This window comes from Phyllobates terribilis, unplaced genomic scaffold (assembly GCF_046119375.1).
Source record: "Phyllobates terribilis strain yellow unplaced genomic scaffold, ASM4611937v1 Scaffold_8__6_contigs__length_399053987, whole genome shotgun sequence".
NCBI lineage: Eukaryota > Metazoa > Chordata > Amphibia > Anura > Dendrobatidae > Phyllobates > Phyllobates terribilis.
Window position 1 is genome coordinate 206461339 of NW_027362768.1, and position 10631 is coordinate 206471969.

The window sequence follows — 10631 nt, forward strand, 5'->3', positions numbered from 1 at the left end:
ATTAGTAGCCTGGGAAGCTCCGTGGGTATTACCCCCTTCCCAGGCTTCAAACATCTGCCCCAGCTGTCTGCTTAACCTCCGCTAGAGACTAAAATTAAGGGGAACCCCACGCCAATTTTTTTTTTAATAAATCCGTTATTTTAACACTAGATGACAAGTACAGTAACCAGCACTGTCACTGTACTTCATATATATGTGACTGACATGTTTCTATCTATCTAATCTATGTGTGATGCTCTATCTTTCTGTTATAAATTGTCGGGTACAGATGCTGAATTGCCGGCCGGCTTTTTTAAAGAGACGGTGCATGAAAACACTATTATTTGTTTTAATAAATCCTTTACACTAAATGACAAGTACAGTAAGCAACACTGTCACTGTACTTCATATATATGTGACTGACATGTTTCTATCTATCTAATCTGTGTGTGAAGCTCTATTCTTTCTATTCTAAATTGTCGGGTGCCGGCTTATGCCGCTGCTGAATTGCCGGCTTTTCATATATTGTGACAGAAGCGATGCGAACTTCCCAGCTCCGGACACAGCGCAGCGCTTCTGTGACAAGTGAAAGCTGTCGGCACAGAAGCCCTGCGCTGTGTCCGGAGCTGGGAATACGCAGCGATGTGTCAGTTTCAGCACAGAAGCGCTGACTGTCTGGACCTACCGCCGCCGTATTTTAACTCCCTCCACCTTATATTAACTCCGACATGGCAGGGATACGGCTACGGCAGCTTATTAACACCCCCAGAGTATCCCCGCATGTCAATTTCTGAAAGTTCAAAAGCATTACCGGCGTATAAGACGACCCCAGACTAGACAGAAGATTTTTCAGTCTTCAAAAGTCGTCTTATACGCCGGAATATACGGTAATACAAAAGAGGATAGTGAAGACCTACAGAGGGATTTGGATAAGCTGGGTAGGTGGAGCATTAAATGGCAAATGAGGTTTAACGAGGAGAAATGTAAGGTCATACATATGGGAAGGAAAAATGGAAGTCACCAGTACTCACTGAATGGGAAACCATTGGGGAATTCAGAGATGGAGAAGGACTTGGGCATCTTGATGGATAGCAAACTAAATTGGAGTGCCCAAAGTCAGGCGGCTGCTGTAAGGGCAAACAGGGTAATGGGATGTATCAGAAGAGGTATAGCTGCAAAGGATGAGAACATTGTTCTTCCACTGTACAAAGCTCTGGTCAGACCACACTTGGAATACTGTGCTCAGTTATGGGCCCCAATATATAGAAAGGATATAAATGAGCTTGAAAAGGTACAAAGGAGGGCAACAAAATTAATAAGGGGAATGGAGGGACTGCAATACCCAGAGAGGTTGTCAAAACTAGGACTATTCAGCCTGGAAAAGAGAAGGTTGAGAGGGGACATAATAAATGTGTACAAATATGTTAGGGGACAGTATAGAGACCTTGCCCGGGATTTGTTCAAAAGGAGGGATATTACGGTAACAAGAGGGCATTCACTAAGACTGGAAGAGAAAAGGTTTCAGCACCAGCATAGGAAGGGGTTCTTTACGGTAAGAGCAGTGAGAATATGGAATTCACTGACAGTAATGTCGGATTCACTAAACCAGTTCAAGCGGGGACTGGATGCATTTCTAGATACCAGGCAGATTTCTGCATATACTTAAAAATAAAATAAAATAGTAGGTTGATACAGGGATTTATTCTGACTGCTGGTTTCAGAGTCGGGAGGGAATTTTTCCTCAGGTGAAGATTGGCTAAATCATTTGGGGTTTTTGCCCTCCTCTGGATCAACTTTAGCAATTACAGAACTAACAGGTCGAACTTGATGGACGCAAGTCTTTATTCGGCTTTACTAACTATGTAACGTATAGGATGCAGTGAATGGTTCAATGAACACATGCGGATTCACCTGCGAGCAGCACTTTGGACGCAGCACAAGTATGCTACGTTCAAAGCGCTGCCAAAAAGGATCGTGTACACATACCCTTAGAAGAGCTAAAGCCAGTAATGAAGTGAGGCTTGCAAGGGAGACCAAAAGCAATAAAAAAGGGATTTTGGGTGTATGTCAAAAGCAAAAGAAAAGTCGAGGGTATAAGATTTTTGAAGGATGAAAAGGGTGAAGTGGTCAAAAATGGTGTTGAGAAGGCTGAACTTTTAAATTCCTATTTTGCATCTGTGTTCTCTAAGAAGGCAAATGTAACATGCACTGATCTTCACTGTACTATCGAAGTGTGGATTCTTTTATTTATATCTATAAACAGAGAGAAGGTGAGGGAATACTTAGCTAATTTAAATCTTCTGGTCCAGATGAATTAAATCCTAGAATACTGAAAGAGATGGCAGAGGAAATTGCTGAACCACTAGGCAGAATATTTGAAAATTCATTGAGAACAGAAGTCCCAGAAGATTGGAAATGGACAAATGTTGTCCCTATCTTCAAAAAAAGAAAGAAGATGGAGCCAGGAAATTAGAGGCCAGTGAACCTTGCTTCTATACCAGGAAAGATCTTTGTACAAATTATTAAACCGCATGTACAGTTGAAACCAGAAGTTTCCATACACTATATAAAAAGACACATATGCATGTTTTCTCAATATCTGACATGAAATCAGAATAATACTTTCCTGTTTTAGGTCAATTAGGATTACAATAATTTTGAATATTTGCCAAATGCCAGAATAATGAGAGAGAATGTTTTAAGGCATTTTTATTACTTACTGCAAAGTCAAAAGTTTACATACATTTCATTAGTATTTGGACTCATTGCTCTTAAACTGAATGATTTGGATCAAACGTTTGGGATATCCTTCCACAAGCTCCTTACAATAGATGGTCGGAATTTAGGCCGATTCCTCCTGACAAAACTGGTGTAACTGATCCAGGTGTGTAGGTCGCCTTGCTCGGCGCTCTCACCTGGCTTTGCAGCTTTGCCCATAAATTTTGAAAGGATGGAGATCAGGGCTTTGTGATGGCCACTCCAAAACATGGACTTTGTTATCTTTAAGCCACTTTGTTACCATTTTGGCAGTATGCTTCAGGTCATTGTCCATTTGGAAGACCCATTTCCGCCCAAGCTTTAACTTCCTAGCTGATGTCTTGAGATGTTGCTTCAATATTGCCACATAGATGGCATCATGAGAAAAGAAGACTAATTTGTGAAATGCACCAGTCCCTCCTGCAGCAAAACAACCCCACAACATGATGATACCCGTGTTTCAGAGTTGGGATGGTGTTTTTAGGCTTCTAAGATTCTCCCTTTTTCCTCCAAAGGTAACGATGGTCATTATGCCCAAAAAGTTAAATTTTAGTTTCATCAGACCACAGGACATCTCTCCAAAAATTAAGGTATTTGTTCCTGTGTGCATTTGCAAACATTAATCTGACTTTTTTATGGTTCTTTTGGCGTAATGGCTTCTTCATGGCAGAGTGGCATTTTTAGTGGCCTACTGTTGATACAGTACTCTTTCACTGTGGATATTGACACAATCTTACCAGCTTCCACTATCATCTTCACAAGGTCTTTTGCTTTTGTCCTTGGGTTGATATGCACATGTCGGACCAAAGCACTTTTATCTTTGGGGCACAGAACCCGTCTCCTTCCTGAGCGGTATGATGGCTGGACATTCCCATCTTGTTTGTACTTGCGTATAATTGTTTGTACAGATGAACGAGGCACCTTCAGGTATCTTGAAATTGTACTCAAGGATGAGCCAGACTTGTGCAAGTCCACAATTCTCTTCCTGATATCTTGGCTGATTTCTTCAGACTTTCCCATGATGCTACACAAAGAAGCAATGTGTTTCAGGCAACCATTAAAATACATCCACAGGTGTATCTCTAATTAACTTAAAGATGTTGCCAAAAAAAACTATCAGAAGCTTCCAAACACATGACATCATCATATGGGCCATCCAAAATGGTTTAAAGGCATAATAATCTTAGTGTATGTAAACTTGTGACTTTGCAGAAAGTAATAAAAATGCCTTAAAACATTATCTGTCTCATTATTCTGGCATTTGGCAAATATTAAAAATTATGGTTGTAAAGATCTGAGATTGCAGGTTGTAAGTAATCACCTTGGCAGGTTAACGATGCAACATTATTTTATTAATCACATCCATGGTAATACAGCAATTCCAGGTAAACGGACAAAATACAGTTCTCTCAGTCCTTACGTTCCCAATCTGGGGTCAGTAGTTCCACTGGCTTTGTATCAGGCCATACTCACTGTCTCCCAACTTTTGGGTGGCCCACAGATTTCGTATCTCCAGCCAGTATAGTCTGTAGCCACAGTCCACGATCCTCTAGACGGCAGATAAAACAATGAAAGCACAGGTATCCAGTAGCAGCGGTCATTTTAAGAAAGTTTAAATCCAAACAACATAATCCATAATGGTAACATGTTTATCCATCCATCCTTTCAAGTCCATGGTCTCTATCCTCTTCCTTCAAGGTCCTTCCACACAGCCCTTTGACTAAAATCATATTTCTCTTCTCATTCACTGGGCTCAACCCCCTGAATGGGCAAAAGAGCTCACCCCTCCCCCAGCTAATTGTGTCTTAGTGGAGATATTTTCTCAGGTGGGAGCCATCACCTGGGTTTGCATGTGAGACTCCCTGTGGCGACGGCTCCTCTGCGTCCACTCTTTCTATCTACATAAGGGGTCCTTTGGCTGAGAGAACAATGGCCCAAGGCCCCTTAGATAAGGTCACTGAATGGAATTGATACCTGAGGTTGAACTGATGAGCAAACAAATCACTAACAAAACACAGCAAGCAAATTTTTAAAAAAACACAAAAATAAGATCGATGAAAATGGGTGCTAAGTGCTGGAAAAGTATTTAGTAAGTGGCAAGGTCCTCACACTGGTAATCCTAACTGACCTAGAACGGGAAAGGTTTATTCTGATTTCATATTAGATATTGAGAAAAACATGCATATGAGTCTTTTTTATATAGTGTATGTAAACTTCTGGTTTTAACTGTACGTAAGAAATTGGATAAGAATTCAGTAATTAACCTGAGCCAGCATGGGTCTGTAGCAAACAAGTCATGCTAGACTAATCTAATTTCCTTCTATGATGGAATCACTGACTGGGTGGATCAGGGAAAAGCAGTAGATATAGTATTTCAAGTTCGGAAAAGCATTTGATAAAGTAGCTCATACTATCTTTATTGAAAAAGTGACCAAGAATGGAATTGACAAGGCTAACGTTAGGTGGATTCATAACTGGCTCAGTGATTGTACTCTTAAAGAGTGGTAATAAATAGTTCCAAATCCAACCGGAAGAGTGTTTCAAGTGGGGTACCACAAGGCTCTGTCCTGGCCCCAGTGTTGTTCAACATTTTTATAAATGATCTAGATAAGGGAACTGAAGGTAAACTAATCAAACTTGCAGATGATGCAAAGCTAGAAGGGATAGCAAACACTAGAGAAGACAGAGAAAGGATTAAGAAGGATCTAGATGAGCTTGAAGAATGGGCAGTGACTAATAGAATGGTGATTAACAGGGAGAAATGTAAGATTCTACATCTGAGCAAGTAAAAAGAAAATGAGTTCTACTGAATGTGAGGAAGAGAACTAAGCAACAGAATGTGTGAAAAAGAATTGGGTATACTAATAGACCACAGACAGTACATGAGTCAACAGTGTGATGCAGCAGCAAAAAAAGGCAAACACAGTTCTGGGATGTATTAAAAGAACCACAGAGTATAGATCACATCAAGTAATTATCCCCCTCTACTCCTCTTTGGTCAGACCTCATCTGGAATACTGTATTTAGTTCTGGGCACCACGTTTTAAAAAAGACATTGAAAAACTGGAGCAAGTTCAGAGAAGAGTAACCAGGATAGTGACTGGTCTGCAAATAATATCCTATGAGGAACGGTTAAAGGATCTGGGATTGTTTGGCGTGCAAAAGAGAAGACAGAGTAGACTTTAATAGCTGTCTACAAATATCTGAAGGGCTGTCACAGTATAGAGGGATCATCCTTATTTTCATTTGCACATGGAAACACGAGTAGCAATGGAATGAAACAAAGGGAGAAGATACAGATTAGATATTAGAAAACACTTTTTGACAGTGAGGTGATCAATGAGTGGAACAGGCGGCCACGAGAGGTGGTGAGATCTCCTTCAATGGACGTCTTCAGAGGCTGGACAGACATCTGTCTGAGATGGTTTAGTGACTCCTGCATTGAGCGGCGGGGATGGACCAGATGACCCTGGAGGTCCCGTCCAACTCTAATAGTCTATGATTCTACATATCATTGCCCGGTACAACAGTCATCACTAACATAGATACACCCTATGTAACACAGCCCGAGTACTACAGTCATCAGTAACATATATACACCCTACATAACACTGCCCAGCACTACAGTCATCAGTAACACACATACACCCTACGTAACACTGCCCGGTACTACAGACACCAGTAACATATATACACCCTACATAACACTGCCCGGTACTACAGTCATCAGTAACATACATACACCCTATATAGCACTGCCCGGTACTACAGACACCAGTAACATACATACACCCTACATAACACTGCCCGGCACTACAGTCATCAGTAACATACATACACCCTACATAGCACTGCCCGGGTACTACAGTCATCAGTAACAAACACACAACCTACATAACACTGCCCGATACTACAGTCATCAGTAACATACATACACCCTACATAGCACTGCTCGGTACTACAGTCATCAGTAACATACATACACCCTACATAACACTGCCCGGTACTACAATCATCAGTAACATACATACACCCTACATAACACTGCCCGGCACTACAGTCATCAGTAACATACATACACCCTACATAACACTGTCCGGTACTACAGTCATCAGTAACATACATACACCCTACATAACACTGCCCGGTACTACAATCATCAGTAACATACATGCACCCTACATAACACTGCCCGGCACTACAGTCATCAGTAACATACATACACCCTACATAACACTGCCCGGCACTACAGTCATCAATAACATACATACATCCTACATAACACTGCCCGAGTACTACAGTCATCACTAACATACATACACCCTACATAACACTGCCCGGGTACTACAGTCATCAGTAAAATACATACACCCTACATAACACTGCCAGGTACTACAGTCATCAGTAACATACATACACCCTACATAACACTGCCTGGGTACTACAGTCATCAGGAACATGCATACACCCTACATAACACTGCCTGGGTACTACAGTCATCAGGAACAAACATACACCCTACATAACACTGCCCGAGTACTACAGTCATCACTAACAAACATACACCCTACATAACACTGCCCGATACGACAGTCATCAGTAACATACATACACCATACATAACACTGCCCGAGTACTACAGTCATCTGTAACATACATACACCCTACATAACACTGCCCGGTACTACAGTCATCAATAACATACATACATCCTACATAACACTGCCCGAGTACTACAGTCATTAGTAACATATATACACCCTACATAACACTGCCCGAGTACTACAGTCATCAGTAACATACATACACCCTCCATAACACTGCCCGGGTACTACAGTCATCAGTAACATACATACACCCTACATAACACTGCCCGGTACTACAGTCATCAGTAACATACACACACCCTACATAACACTGCCAGGTACTACAGTCATCAGTACCATACATACACCCTACATAACACTGCCCGGTACTACAGTCATCAGTAACATACATACACCCTACATAACACTGCCCGGGTACTACAGTCATCAGTAACATACATACACCCTACATAACACTGCCCGGTACTACAGCCATCAGTAACATACACACACCCTACATAACACTTTCCGCTACTACAGTCATCAGTAACATACATACACCCTACATAACACTGCCCGGTACTACAGTCATCAGTAACATACATACACCCTACATAACACTGCCTGGGTACTACAGTCCTCAGTAACATACATACACCCTACATAACACTGCCCGGTACTACAGCCATCAGTAACATACATACACCCTACATAACACTGCCCGGTATTACAGTCATCAGTAACATACATACACCCTACATAACACTGCCCGACACTACAGTCATCAGTAACATACATACACCCTACATAACACTGCCCGGTACTACAGTCATCAGTAACATACATACACCCTACATAACACTGCCCGAGTACTACAGTCATCAGTAACATACATACACCCTACATAACACTGCCCGAGTACTACAGTCATCAGTAACACACATACACCCTACATAACACTGCCCGGGTACTACATTCATCAGTAACATACATACACCCTACATAACACTGCCCGGCACTAGAGTCATCAGTAACATACATACACCCTACATAACACTGCCCGGGTACTACATTCATCAGTAACATACATACACCCTACATAACACTGCCCGGTACTACAGTCATCAGTACCATACATACACCCTACATAACACTGCCCGGTACTACATTCATCAGTAACATACATACACCCTACATAACACTGCCGGGCACTACAGTCATCAGTAACATACATACACCCTACATAACACTGCCCCGTACTACAGTCATCAGTAACATACATACACCCTACATAACACTGCCCGAGTACTACAGTCATCAGTAACATACATACACCCTACATAACACTGCCCGGTACTACATTCGTCAGTAACATACATACACCGTACATAACACTGCCCGGTACAACTGTCATCAATAACTCTTATGACTGACCTCCACATTTGGGAAAACAAATGTGTCAATTATAATAGAACTTCTAAGGTGAGTTTTCTTATTCTTACAAATGGTAAAACCTTCCAGGCTTTGCATGGTCTCTGCAAGGTGTAGTTGAAGGATCTGCTGTATTTTCAGAACAAGAGTTAAAACCTCTGCAGAAAGTTGCAGGTATCTTCATGATTCAGGAACAAGTTACCACAGCTTCCCCCGAATTTTATCTCAGACAAAAAACGACACAATCCACACATTGAAACCAACAGGAAACAAAGGTCACCACCAGGCGATGTGTAACCCTCCAAGCCACTTGCTGCTTTTCCATGGCTCCTGTGAGTGCAGTCCGGCGTTTCGCCTTTTCCTGCAGCCAGACTCTGGAAGCTGGACACTCGCTGCAGCCTCTGCAGCCATAAAGATGTTAAATGTAAAGTGACCAGGTCATCCTAGGTGACGGGGTCTCTGGGTAAATTCAGCTGTATAGATTCTCCACCAGTACTAAACTTAGCAGTTGGCCCATTACCTTCCATAGTGAAGAGTTTGCACATTTTAGAATTTTCATGCACAGGAGAAGATTTTCGAGAAGACACTGGGGAATTGGTGGGACTGAGCTGCACGGCCGTGGTGTCCTGAACTGTGTGCTCACTTGTCTCGATCTCAAATGCTGTATTGCCTGGCTTAATAAAACCTATATTAGACCCTGGCTTACATTTCCTGTTGCCATGAGGTGGGGGTCTCCGGCTACAGATACAGCAAGCCCCAAAAAAGGCAAACGCAACTACTAATAAAATGGGTCCAATAATTATTGGTGGGTTGTTTACTGGAAGAAAAGTCCCAAAAGCAAAGGCACCAACCAAAGTAATGTTGATTCCAGCCAACATGATGCAGAGGCCGCAGGCACAACAAAGAGCAGGAGAGGGCAGCCCGTGGGGACGGGTCTTCTTCTGCACAGGTTTCTGCGCCAGCGAGGAGTTACTTTTGTCTGTGAACATTATGATTTGTATTTCACTTGTTACACAATGAATTTTCCTGCCGTCCCTTCATGTGACCTGTGGAAATCATGAGGACAATCAGTAAAGCTTAATGTTGGATGTCCAGCACATATAACTATTACACTATTCATGAAGACCTCACCCACGTGCACTGTACCCTGTCACCCAGTCATCACACGCATCTGCACTACAATGGCTATCAAGAAGTTAGAAAGAAGGATTTGCCTTAAATTCTAATAAGACTTTCAGATGAAATGAAGAAGAGAAGCAAAAATCCTTCATCATATTGTAAATCTTGTAAAAAATAAACAGATACCCAGCAGTCCGAGCAATTATCAGGAGCAAAAATACAATAATGACATGGACAAATGTAGATACAAAAAGGGAAGAATCTTCTGTGCCTCTGGCTAACTTGGTTCTCTACTTAGCAGGATTCCCATCTCTATTAGTGTCAGGGAAATATTAATATCAGGAAAATGTTCGTCCATATCTGCCTGACATAGATGTTCATCCCCCTCCCTTATTCCCCTTCTGCTCAGCACAAAAGCCCCAATTAGCACACGCCTGAGAAATAGCTAATGCAAAAAGGGCCAGCCAAGGAGTGTTATAACTTCGTTAGGAAGCAAGCATCTTGTCTCTGAAAGACGCAGGAGGTAATTAAAACGCTGGCTTGCAATAATTTGCGTGTACCCGTGAGGCTGCTACCAGAGCCTCAAAGGGAAATTTGTAGACGCATTGACTCCGATATGAAATATGAAATCTTGTGAGTTCCATAGGTCCAACAGTAACGGGACCCATATGTGTAGTGACCAAATCAGCCCAGGAATGTATAGGTAGTTTTCCAGGGCTGTAACCAAAATCAGGGAGCTGCAGCACAAAAACACCAGAA

General features: G+C 42.0%; 1 long non-coding RNA gene across 1 annotated transcript in view; it reads right to left on the reverse strand.

Annotated features, from left to right (window-relative positions):
* Positions 1-9199, reverse strand: part of LOC141157146 (uncharacterized) — a 32659-nt gene extending 23460 nt beyond the window's left edge. Inside the window, exon 1 of the long non-coding RNA XR_012247748.1 lies at positions 8757-9199. This is a non-coding gene — a long non-coding RNA (uncharacterized lncRNA). The remainder of the gene's footprint in view (positions 1-8756) is intronic.
* Positions 9200-10631: the final 1432 nt, after the last annotated feature.